This window comes from Aythya ferina, assembly GCF_964211825.1.
Source record: "Aythya ferina genome assembly, chromosome: 4".
Taxonomy (NCBI): domain Eukaryota; kingdom Metazoa; phylum Chordata; class Aves; order Anseriformes; family Anatidae; genus Aythya; species Aythya ferina.
In genome coordinates, this window is record NC_140300.1 from 9,117,139 (window position 1) to 9,130,362 (window position 13,224).

Genomic DNA, 13,224 nt, shown 5'->3' on the forward strand with positions numbered 1-13,224 from the left:
GGAGACCATCTCTTTGCTCAGGAGTGGCCACCCAGAGCAGGGTGCCCAGCACCACATCCAGGTGGCTTCTGAAGCTCTCTCCAAGGAGGAGACCCCACAGCCTCTGGGCAGCCTGTGCCTGGGCTCCAGCACCCACACAGCACAGAAGGGCTGCCTGGTGGTCAGAGGGAACCTCTTGTGTTCCAGTTTGTGCCCAGTGCCTCTTGGCCCGGCACTGGGCACCACTGAAAAGACTGTATGAGTCCTCTTAGCACTCTCCCTTTAGGTATTTAAATGCACTGATGAGATTAAAAAAAAAAAAAAAGAGAGAGAGAAGTACCACACCACACTGCTCAATTCCCAACTCAAGTCTTCACAAAGTACAGCTCCTGCAAAAAAAAAAATCCTTTAGGCCTCTGCATTACAGGAGTATTAAACCTACACACCTGTACAGTCCCTGGAAAAGAGCACAGTATTAACATCTTTTAAAGAAGGCAGTACACACCCTCCACAGAGTTAACTACTGCAAGTATGTTATTACAGTCAGTCTTAAAAAAGATCAAGTGTTACAAATGATGCTACAGACTACATCGCTGGTGCACGCCGCATGGTTTCTCAGCCAGCAATTTAATGAGGCAACAACAACCTTCCCTGAAAGCAGACACACTGACTCCTGTTCCTACATGCCCTATTTGTGCATGAATATAATGATTTTAAGGCTTCCTATCTTTAATATTATTATGAGTTGTAACACTACCCAACAGCTTTCTACATCACTAGTTCACACCATTCAAGTTGCGAGGCAAGTCAGGAATAATCCTTTCAGGCAGTTGAAACAGTAATGAATGTGTTTTTTTCTTCCTTTAAGCAGAGAGCCAGCCACTTACTACAAAATAAATAATAGAAAGCCTTTCCAGTCTTAAGATTTTATCCTTTTCATCCTTTCTCTGTTGTTTTATTAAGCAGCTATAGTACAATGTGTATAAACTGTGAGAAGTTTAGTCTTAAATCACAGAATGGTTTGGGTTGAAAAGGACCTTAAAAATCATCTAATTCCAACCCCTGATATGGGCAGGGACACTTCTCACTGGACCAGGCTGCCCAAAGCCCCATCCAGCCTGGCCTTGCAGCAAAGGATGGTTTCTTATTTATACACATCTACATGGCACTGCAGAAGCACAGTAAGGCCATTTGTTAACAGTGGTCTCAAGCTAAAGGAAACATTAGGCTGAGATATTTAACTCCCACGTGGCTGATCTTTTAAAGTGGAGGAACAAAAGTTTTAATTGAGTTCTTTCTACTGTGCTATGTTTGTTGCGGATTAGTATCATGATCTTTGATTAATTGTGTCAATCATGTGGTCCCTGGCAAGACACACCTGCATGAAACTCGAAATCTCCCAGCAGGGGGGACACTTAAAATTAATAACCCCAACTTTCTAAATTCAATTTGTTCCAACTGGTAGGAGAAAATAAACGATAGCACCATGCTCAATGCCCATTTTTGCTTTCATCTTATGCAAAACATGGTTCAAATAATCCTGTCTGAATTACTATTCTTTGGCAGAGTAACAATTAGTACTCTTTCACCTTCAACTGTTTAAATGAATAGACAGACTTCATTTGAATGCACCTAACAGAAAACCTACCACTTCATGTCTTTGTACTTTGTATCAAGAACTTCACATGTTACAACCAAATTCATCCATCTAATCTCTTGGTTTGATTTGCTAGACTTCATCTTCTACGTACTTACCTTGTCTTGTTCCACTAGAGCATCATGCATTTAAGCTACTTCTTGTCAGCTATTTTTGTATCCATGGACTGCAGTTACCCTTTTTTTTACTACAGCTCCCTTGTAGATCACATATAGGGTTTTATTCCCGTTTTATTTTTTGTTTGTTTTTGTTAAATCTATTATCATCCTTACACCCTCCTGACCCTGAGTTCTCAAGCTGGGAGTCTCTTTCACTCTATGAGTGCACCCTGCATTCCCTCCAAAGTCTTTCTGCATTTCACAGCTCATGTTCAAAAAGATTTAGCCCACCAAATGACCCAGAATATTCCGTGTAGCTGCACAGCCAGTGCATAACTTACCGTAACACCAGACCACATCCACCACAGATTTAAAGCCATCATTTTATACATTGGTCATTACTTACTATTCTGAGTTATATGATAGGCATTGACTATCATATTCTGTCCTCCAGACAGGAATCAGCATATCATCAGTTACTGTAATACTGCATCATTCACCTTTTTATGAAAGGTTACCCACTGAATAGTTCTCTTACTGTTGTCTTGTTGTTGTTGTTGTATTTCATCCACTTTCTGTTAGGCATTACTCTTCATTTGCAGCTTTCATTAAGTCAGAGATTTAATGCAGAAGGCTCCCTGCCACTGCCAAGCTCTACATGTAAAGTTGCATTAACTTCATACAGGCTTCATGCAGCTTTTCCCCAATGAAGACCTAAAAATGACTGCAATTAGGCTAGCTCAGTTTGTTTCATAACAAATTTGGATTTGATTTTTCTTCAGGATTTACACGGACTATAAGAGAATGTTAAAAGGAAACAAATTAAGAGAGCTATGAGCTACATGTTGTTAGATAAGTAACAGGTCAGTATGATTACTTATTACATGTTATCAGATGAAAAGATGCCATTCTCACATCTTGCAAACAAGCTGGTCTTTATCAAAAACAGAAGCTGTCACTTAAAAAAAGTGTAAACTGACTGGGAAAGGAAGGAATTCTAGCACAGACATCTCAACACAGGACAGAAGCAAGGAGCTAGACAGAAAACTGGTACTACAATGAAAAGCCAGGGAGCCAAGAGAGAAATCTCAAACCATTTGGTCAGTAATTCCGGAATTTAATAATTGTTTTGAAAATCAAGTTTCCAGAAATAAGGATTCATTTTTGAGGAGGATTTTCTTCTTTCGAAACAAGATTGCGAGCATCTTCTGCGTGATTTTGATGACAGCTTTCAAGTATGAATACTGCTTCATTCTCAACTAGCTAATGCAGAATTATGCATGGTCTCATGAACACCACCGACAGCAGCCCATACTTTGAACACCGAAGAGCATTTTCACCAGGTTTCTACAATCCTTCATAGGGAAGTAAAGAAAGATCCTGTTCAAGTTTTTCTTCTGCTTCCATCACAACATGAATGAATCCCCCACCATCTCCACCAAAAATAGGGACAAAAGACGTCATCATCACAAACGAGCCGAAGAGCAGACTGAAACAAGGGAAGCAGAGAGATGAGCGAGATCCTCGCTAGCGATATAATTATCTTCTGATGCCTGTCACTCACCCTCCAGAAAATAATATTCCCGTTTGAATTGCTGATCTAAAGGCTTCAAAACAACAGCTAAACCCCAGCCCTGCTTAAAATAAAACCCGCGGAGCAGAGAGAAAAGGCTCCAGATTTTGGTTGTCCATTTGCACTTTTCCGTGTCCTAAGCACTAATGTCTCTGCCATGCACTCAAACCCTGACCCGATCCCTACAGAAAGAAACTATGAGGAAAAACATTAATTACACGCAGTTTGCTGATAGTAAATCCCAGTTGTTTTTTGACTAGAAAAAGAAAACCATAAGCCTACATCCACTGGGAATGCTTTTCAAATAGCATTTGGTAATGGTAAAAGGTGCATTTTACACAAGTAAATTAATTTTACTACACATTACAGCACCTGCATCCACCAAACACCTACAGGACAGTATTTAGTGACACCCAACAGTCCCCAAGTGATCGTTTTAATTGCTGTGGGTGCCACATCATGCTGTCCTTCCTCAGCCAGGATGGTTAACAAACATCAACTCCGCAGTTCCTATTGCGCTCCCGCTGGAACTCTGTCCAGATGGGACTCCATCCGCTGAAGTGAGAAGTTTTAGGGAAAGACCATGGCATTCACATCTGCAGAACCATCTTTGGTCTGCATGGCTTCCTTTCTTCCCCCTTTGCTATGGGGAAGGGTGGTGTAAATGTCTCTACTACAGAAGGTCCCGTTGTTGTCAGTCAAAATCTGTTGCCTGCTGTGTCTTGGGGGGGAAAGAAGGGCACCACCAGAGAAAGAGGATCAACCTCAAATTTTCCATTCCCTAAAATAAGTGCTGTAGTTATCAGACCATGCCAGAGGGGAATGATTACTGCATGGCACAGAAATCAGAAATGGGTCTTCACAAGTGCATTTGCTTTTAGATAGGACTTTGAAAGGCTCTAGGTCAAGAAGTTGATCCTGCTCTCCAGAACACAGAAAACACTGCCTAACATTTTGGAAAACAACTCCCTGTGCACGATGACAATGTCTTTTGTGTACCATGAAGCAGAAATAGGACCTAGGATTTTAAATATGATCAGTTACACATCTCAGAGGCAATGTTGGATTTTTGAAGCTTAAAACTGATGTTGCATGTTTTAAAGTAATTAAACATATTTAAGACTTATGTAATGTTAGAAGAATAAAGTACTGGGTTTTTGTTTGTTTGTTTTTCCCATTAGTAATAGGATTTAGGCTTGAAAACCCAAAAGTATTAATTGCTAATGTGAAAAATAATGGACTCGCAGTGATCGAAACATCCAGTCGAAACACGACTACCCAAGTCACAGATGCACTAGCAGGCTTGACTGGCAGATGACTTATTTCAAAGATTTTAGTATTTTTTTCAGAAAGGGATTAACAGTAAATTGTTACATGGGTTCATTTTCACCTTCTGTGCAAGCAAGCGTACCAACATCCTCTCTTCAGACAGGTTCTTTGATTATTTATTCAATGCTTTCCAAATGGTAATAAATACCAATAAGAAATGATCATTCTTTAACAGGTGGAGGAGTCAATATCTGATACTTAACTTCAAACGTTATAATTTTTAATAGCACAGGCACTGCTTCACATGAAGGGAAAAAGCAACTCTGCTACTCGAAGCATGCACGATTTAGTTATTTATTTTTACATCTACCAACTCTACTTCAAGTGCTATCCATTAAGAAAAAAGGGTGAAATATTCCCTCAAGGTTAATTTTGTAATGAAGTCTTAAAAACACTGAAAATGAATTTTTTTTAAATGAATTTATTGGCTTTCTGGTGTTGCACAGGTATGAAAAGAAAAAAGGACTCCAAAATGAACACAACAATTGGTAATTGGTCATAAGAATCTGTTAAAAAAAAAAAAAAGCACTGTGGGAAAAGCTACAGACTGGTTAAAGCTTTACCAGCTGCTGTGTTTATCTACAGAATATCATTACACAAGCTAGAAAGACAGGTGAACAGGTTGTTAGCACACACACAAAAAAAACGCTACTAGTGCCTTAAGCAAAAAATCAGTGAGATAATGATTTATTTACTATTGGACAACACAAATTAGGTGAGTGAGTTTTTTTCCACTACTAGTGCTCTCCAAAAAGCACATTTAAACGCTATGCTTCCATTACAGAATGATATAGAAATAATACCAGCAAAAAAAAAATAATCTGATAGTGATTACACTGAACTAGAGTAGCAAATATTTGAGACTGCCACACAGTCAGTTTTCACTCATGATGGATTAAGTCACTGCACGGAGTTTCTATTTTTGCACGTTCATAATACTAATCTAGAAAAGCATGTGCTCAAATCCATATTTTCTGGGGGAAGTACATAAGCATATGCTGAACACATGTTACTTAAGCTTTTGGACACGTACTGTGCTGAACAGGAGTGGACTGCAGCTGAACCATTGCCTCTATTTCTAGGGAATAAGACACACTCCAGGAGGAGGAAGGTTTGCTGTGGGGACATCAAGGCTCTAGGTAGCAATGGAGCATGGTAACCTGCAGCGCTGCCTCCCCACCAAGCTCACTGCAGGGATTTCCACCTCCAGAGTTGCCTGGTTGCCTCCTGCCAAAATCAGCTGCAACTATGAAGAAGTCATGGTGAGGAAGAAGAGATTTACCCGTCTTCATCTCAGCCCGTAAGCTTTTTCATCCTATTTTCTCCCCTTGTGCTACTGGGGAGCAAGAGGACGGCTGAGTAGGCACCTGGCCACCAGCCCATGGTCCAACCTCCCACTGACCTACCACTCCCACCAGCCTCCTCCCATGGCCAGTCTCCCCAGGTTTGACTTCAGGATAATCACCTTTCTTTCTCAACTGCTGCAAAAACATCAAGCTTAAAGGACAACTAGTTACTAAGGAGCGAATTGAGCTTGTTGGGATAAGTATCCAAGTGGAGAGGTCATTCTTTAAAGGCTTTTATGCAGTTTCATTCCGATTCGTCTACATTTTTGTCGACGTTACACTAAGTATCTTTTCAATAAAATAGATTCCACCATGTTTTTAGGGATTTGTTACCTGTCAAAAGGAAAAATGTCAATTCAGATCCCCACATTTCCAGATGTACAGGCCCCAGATGTGCAGGGCAATGCAGTATCATTTTGAAGCAGTATCCAACCATTTTTCCTCCAATAATGCAAACCCCTCTGCCCTGCTAAGCTCCATTTTCTCACAGCTTCATGCATTAGAGGACTTCAGAATCCACTACAGTTATAACATGTTTTATTAATGTTTTTTTTAAGTATTTATAAAAATTTCTAAACGCTGAGACAAACCGGAACCTCCTCTCACCCATCCTCAATGCTCATGTCTTCATTATTTTTTTTCCTGTAAGCTTTTTTCTTCCAAAATCAGACTTCTATTCTTAGGGGGAAAAAAAAACAGACAGCTTTGTGCAGTTTACAGATTGCTTTGCAGCCTCTTCAAAATCTCCATCTTCTTCTAGGTTGCTATATCCTAATAGGATTTTTTTTTTCCTCCCAGGTCTGTAGTTCCAGTGTTTTGCTCAGGCTTAGCAGCCCTGGTAGCGTGCCAGCTTTGCCTCCCTGTTCAGTTCCAACCTGTTCTGAACAATCTGCCATATACACTACTTTACTTCTGGATCGAGAAATGTCTTCATTTATCAGGGCATAGACAAAACCCTAACAAGAAGGAAACCTGACCCAGCAACGAGTCCAAGCCTGCTATAATAAAAGACTTGCTACGCAGTCCCTCTCGGGTATTAACAGGCGCAGCACATTCCTTAGGTTTCTTCATACTGAAGGTGCATCCTTATTTTCTTTGCCTCAACAAATTTGCTTATGATGAATCTGAGGTGCTCCGCATCGTACTTGAATAAAAGACCGATCACCTGCGTGAAGCTGCTCGTTCACTACCTCGTTTGCCTGGTAGGAGGCTTTCAATAAGCTCAGGTTGAACGCCTTGCCAGATGTGCAGGATTTAACTACCTTGGCATCATATCGCTACCGCCATCAATCACTGCAACAAAAAGATTTCATCAGAACTTCATTCCCAAACGCAGCTGTTCAAGCCCAGCGATGAAAGCAAGGCATCTTCCCAGGCCCTTGACACAGTAACTTCTCCCGGCTTCCACCTTCAGACAGCAACTTCAAATGAACGTCTGCCTAAGTAAAACTTCTGATCCGATTCCCATTATTTCAGCTAAATAATATAAAAAAGTAGCTTTGAGTGCCATCATCTGTCAAAACGGGCTTATTATTCAGTTTCCAGGATAACAGCAGCTTTGGATGATGTTTGTCCCGTGCTTACCACGGCTCCTACCCGTGTTACGACCCCGTTCGCGACACAGCCCTTCGGTCAGGGCACTGAACTTCTGGCTTGGCAGAAAGTCCCTTTGTCCACAGGGTCCCTTTTAGGGTTTTCACTGCTTTTAAGGGCTTGTTACTGAGATTAGCATCTTATTTCCAAGCTTGCTTCAGCACCAATGCTGGCTGGCTTTGAAAACCAGCAAAAAATGGGCAAGAAGAGAGAGGACAGAAGCAACAGACAGGCACCAGCATGCTCACACAGGGCTTTGTAAACTGTGCTAAAAACTTTTCAAACATTCCATCAGTATTATATATATTTATACACATACATACATATGTATACAAGCACATAAAAAGCCTGTATTTGCCGGTAAGACAGTAACCTAACTAGATGACACTGCATGGCAGCATGGTCACCAGCGTCCCTGCCCCATTCCCCTGTGGAACTGAAGCTTTTTGCTCCTTTAGGCTTTCTTTGGTCTTTTCGTACAATTCCTCAAGGTCTGCTCTTGGTCTCCTGGGCATGCAGAAATCTCTCCTGGGAAAGCAATGGGTTCGTACAGCTATTCCTGTTTTCTGTGCTAGCTCAGCACATGGTTTTAGTTGGACCATTTCTCCTCATCAGCAAGCAGATGCGGGATAACCTGCACCAGGCTTCAGCTGGTCTCCCCTGCCCGTCCCTGATATGAACAGGTTCCTTTTAGAGCCCAACACAGAATGCTCAAAACTAAGCAGAAGCACAAGACGAACGCTTTCCTGACAGATATTTTTCTAAGCTGGGTGATTCATTTATTGAAGGAGAAAACACAAAGAAAAAAACCTCTAGTACCTATATATTAGCAATTTGTACTAGGATTTCCAAATCACATCTTAGCAGAAGAGACAAGACCAAGTCTGAGACCTGTCTGTTGCCCGTTTAGGTAAATACAAAAACCCAGCACAATTGCGACACTACCTATTTAACCAAGAGAATTAATTGGTTTTCCTCATTCCAGAAACAACTTCTAGAAAAGCTGTAATGCATAGAAGCCTGCTGCCTATTGCTCTCTATTGATCAGTAATATCACTTCCACGTCACAATTACACACTTTCATGTTCCCCAGCTGCATTCCCCAAAATTCTGCCTGCTGATTATTTTCTTCAGTATGCTCAATGACAGAGAGCCAGAGGCATTAATTGCAGAACTGCTTTTAAAAACCAAGCAAGTGCATTACCAGAAATGCTTATTGTAATATTTACAACGCTTTGGCAAGAATGTGCTTCAGCCTGCTTTTCCTTCGCGATATTTGATAATAGCACCAAAAAAACACAACCCAACAACGCTACATCATTGGAGACACCAACAAAAGAGAAATCTGATCTTTGAAAAGCGAAGCACGCTTAGGTAATGCAGAAACATTAACTCCTACGTGCACAACTCACTCAGTTCCTACACAGACACCTGCTGCTGGTCTTTACCAGCACACAGCAGTAGACTTTGTCTTCCAAAGCTCAGCTCCCTTCTCTGCTACCACTGCTCTACACCCCAGCCAGACTCCTAAAACGAACCCTAACTAGGCACCGTACCAAAACTGGAGGCAGACCCATGATTTTTCTCCCACGTAAAAGGGCAAAAACACCTGCTGGTGTATCTACAGCCTACATTTCAACAGCTCCACAGGTCAAAAAGTTCAATTGTTTTTACTACAAAAACTGCACTCAACACCAGGCTCAGCACACACACAGCCTCTGATCTAAGTTGCTCATTGCTGTGCAATTGTCAAACTGAATATTTTTCCCTGAATAAAATAATCAGCATAAAATCAACAAGGCATCAAAAAAGCGTTCTGACATTTCTGAAATCGAAGTTCTTAATTATCCCCAGTAATTTCAAGACTATCCTGAAAATAGATGGTAATATCTGCATTGATTCGGTAGGCACATGCCTTGCCTACAGTCACACAATCACATCACTTGCCTAAAACACGGGAAATTGCTGCAATGCTGGTGAAAATAAGTTGTCATCTCCCTTCTACTCAGTTTTTTCCTGCTCAAATCTTTTTACTGGGGAACAAATGTAAAAATAGAGGATTCAACTTGGATGCACTTTCCCACTGTGGTCTTTGCTCGAACCAGATGCCTTTTTTTCCCCCAGCTCAGTCGATACCTGGCCGTCCTAGCCACGGGTTCTCACATGAGAACTGCAGAAAGACCCATCCAGAAAGAACTGCAGAAAGACCCATCGGTGGCACGATCTTCTTCTGATGGCCAGACATCAGTTGGAACCTCATCAACTCCAAATCTCTCACCTGCACTTCCTTGGTATCTCAGAGAAAACCCAGACAAGCTGCCGGGCATCAGGGCTTAGCTCCAGTACCCTTCAGCCCTTCCATTACCTCTCCCTCCTGCTGTGGTTACCTGAAGCACAGCCCTGCTCTGATATCCTCAAGCCAGCAGGTTCAACGCCTTCAGAACTTCAGGGACTATCAATGATCTTTAAAAAAAAATAAATAAATAAATCTCAAGGCATTATTAAAGCCAAGAAAAATGTTTTTAATATATACGACCAAGCATTAGTGGAGAAGTACTTGAAGGAGAAGCGTATTGTGCACTTGTGGAGGTTTGCAAACACTCAGAGCAATTAATTGAGAAGCCTTACAGTAAAAACGCTTTACGTTGTTCTTCCAAGCAGTTAGCTTATCTAATCAGAAACTTCAGTTTCCTGAAGTGCTGAATATTTCACAACTTGTAAAGCCACATTGCTTTTCCTTATCAAATGTAAGTGAAATACATCATCCCCTGTCAAAGAAAATGCTGTGGAGGCTGACAGGGGTTTTTAAACCACACGTCAGTATAGCAGAAGTCAGGGCTTTTGGCACTTGTCGTTTGTTTTCCTTGATGTCATTTTTTACATTCTTTTCAATTATCAATCATGTGCATAGAAAATCAGTACAAATTAAGTTAAAACAGAATATCTGCAATTAATGTCTCTGTTCAGAAAAGCACCAACTTCAGAGGCTGATGTTACCATCACCCAGAGCTGTGCTGGGAACACAAGCACCATTCAAAATCATGACTAACACCCGTAATTACAGTATGTGTGGAGAAACAATTTTTATTCATTTACTTTTTTGTTTATTTATTTGAGAGGAAAAGGAAGTCCAGAATTTATCAACCAGAGATGGCAGGCAGAAGAAGATAGCCTGGAATTGATCAAGTTTGGGGATGTGCATGTGGTTTAGAGGGATATCAAAGATGATCTGTAGTCAGCAAAACACAATTATGTTTTTGAAATGGACTGAAAACACCGCGGTGTAAATCAAGCAGGCATTCTGCTGCATCTCTCCAGGCAGCACTGGTGGTAGCACCTACAAGGGTTGTAGGCAGCTCCCAGCACAACCTAAGACAAAGGAAGAGGAATTAACTATTAGAGGGGACAAAATTACCAGTCAGATTGTTAAAATACTGGCAGATTACATCATGACGACTCATTTCTGGGATATCTGTCTATATAGTTATTCCATATACAGGAAACTAATCTCACGTAAAGCAAAATAATTGGACAAAAAAAAAAAAAAAAAACATGGCAAAATAAGTAATTTCCAGGAGGTATCTGAATGCAGGATGTTTCAGAAAGACCAGTTGGAGACAGACATCCTCAGGATTTAAGCTTTAAAAAAAAAAAAAAAAAAAAAAAAAAAAAACTTGCACAAAACTGAGTAGTCACATCGTTGAACACAGCACTGGATGCTCGGGATGAGGAAGGTAATAAGAAACTGAAGTACACATATAAAAAAAGCACAGATACACCCAGGTTTAGACAGAAGCTAACATCATTACTGGTGTTGAGAACAGTGCAAATACAGGAGATAAATATGTAACCAAAAAGATGGATTTACAAGCACAGCACAAACCTCGACACCTCTCTGGAAAGGATGTTCGAGACCCCTCCTGCTCCCTGCTAACTTCTGAGGATTGGCCCCAACCCATCAAGCAGTTATCAGAGCAAACCTCTGCGGCTGCACTGAACGCAGCCCTTCTATCCAGATGAATCCTAGGGTAAATGAGGCAACTGGCAGTATGGGAGTTACGTTAACAGCTCTTCTACATAGATATGATTGTCTTTGCAAGAGACAATTTCAGGAAAGCCATGCAACTTATTTGATTCCATAAAGGAAAAGCTACATTACCTGTGAAGTGAAACTTGCCAAATTACCAGAAAAGCCATTACAAACAAGTTCATTTCCCAGGAAATAATTCCATTACAGAAAACACAGACTCCAAAATACAGGGACTGCTAGGGCTCCTAATGATCACACGTGTTCCTCACCAGAGAGCTGTTGCACCTGGGAAGCTAAATGTGCACATAAGGCAGAGCAGCCCTCCTTATTTCTAGGAAAGAGCTGAAGGAGACCCTGCAGCTGCCCGTGTTCCCAACTACTCCCAACAAAAACAGAAACGTGAAAACTTTCTCAGCTATACACTTAATTTCTCTCTGCACATATTATTATATAAAAATTTGCTTTATAGCGTTTAGAGCAAGATACAGCTCACATAAAGTTTGGAAAAGCTGAATTTCAATTTAAAAAAAGGTGTTTTTTTCCCCTATTCTGCCCAGGCAGCTGAGCCAGCCCCCTCCCCAAGCACCCTGCGGAGCAGCAGACGGGCACGCTCTCCAGCTGAGCACCAGTAGGTGCTTCAGCACCCACCCGCAGCAGGAGACAACGCGACTCCCATACATGTCACATCGCGAGGAATTTATTCTGACTTGCAGTGGATGATGCTAAAATAAAGCCCTGCCCCAGTGCCTCGCATTGCGAGCATCGCTGTAGTCAGGTGCAGGGGTAAAACGATTAAGATTTGAGGGGTCTGGCTAAGAGGTTTATCCCAACTAGAAGAACAATGCTTTTGACCAAACTAGCATTGTTTCCAACCCCGACTTCTGAGCTAGGGTACTCCTGGATGTGCCACTCCTACAGTCACCTCTCCCTGTTGTCACATACTCACTGCTTCCTTCTGGTAACCGTGGCTGTTAGCAAGCTACTTCAGCAGTCCATCCCTGGCATGGATGGCTACCTGGCCTTGTTAACATGCAGATGACTGTCCGGAGCCCTTTGTTAACAATGGAATGAGTTTTCCACCCCCCACTATCATCACAGTTCGTAAACCTGCAGTCTGACCTGTCTTAAACTGTATTTGTGTAATTACACACTGGAGTCCCGATATTCTCCAGAACAGGAAAATGAGTTTGGAAGACATCGCCCCTGAAAACCAACTCAATCACGCCTCCTTCCAGAAAAGCCTTGGAGCCAGAAAATGGTTATCCTAAGAGGTTACTGCAAAGCAACCCCACACGGCAAGCTTCTCCACTCGGTCTGTGGGACAGCTCAAACTATTTTAGCTGGCTGAAATAAACACAATAATTTGCAATTAAAAATTAAGTCAGTATGGTTCTTCCCCTTTTTCTTCCCGTGTCAGTAGATTTGGTTTCGTGAAGGTTCGTGTTATTCTCTCCGCAGCTCTCAGGACTGCCAGGAAGGCTCAGAACAAGCAAGCGAACAAACGAAATGTGCATTGATCCTCAAGGGGTTCACAGCCCTCACTGGAGACAGCAGCCTACACAATCCCGTAAAATTAAACCAATTATATTTCGAGAGTTACATCCTCAAAAATGTGGCCT

The 13,224-nt window shown here is 41.6% G+C and overlaps 1 protein-coding gene across 5 annotated transcripts in view; it reads right to left on the reverse strand.

The window, feature by feature from the left end:
• Window positions 1-13,224, reverse strand: part of ZFYVE28 (zinc finger FYVE-type containing 28) — a 144,794-nt gene that overhangs the window by 76,049 nt on the left and 55,521 nt on the right. The window lies entirely within an intron of this gene.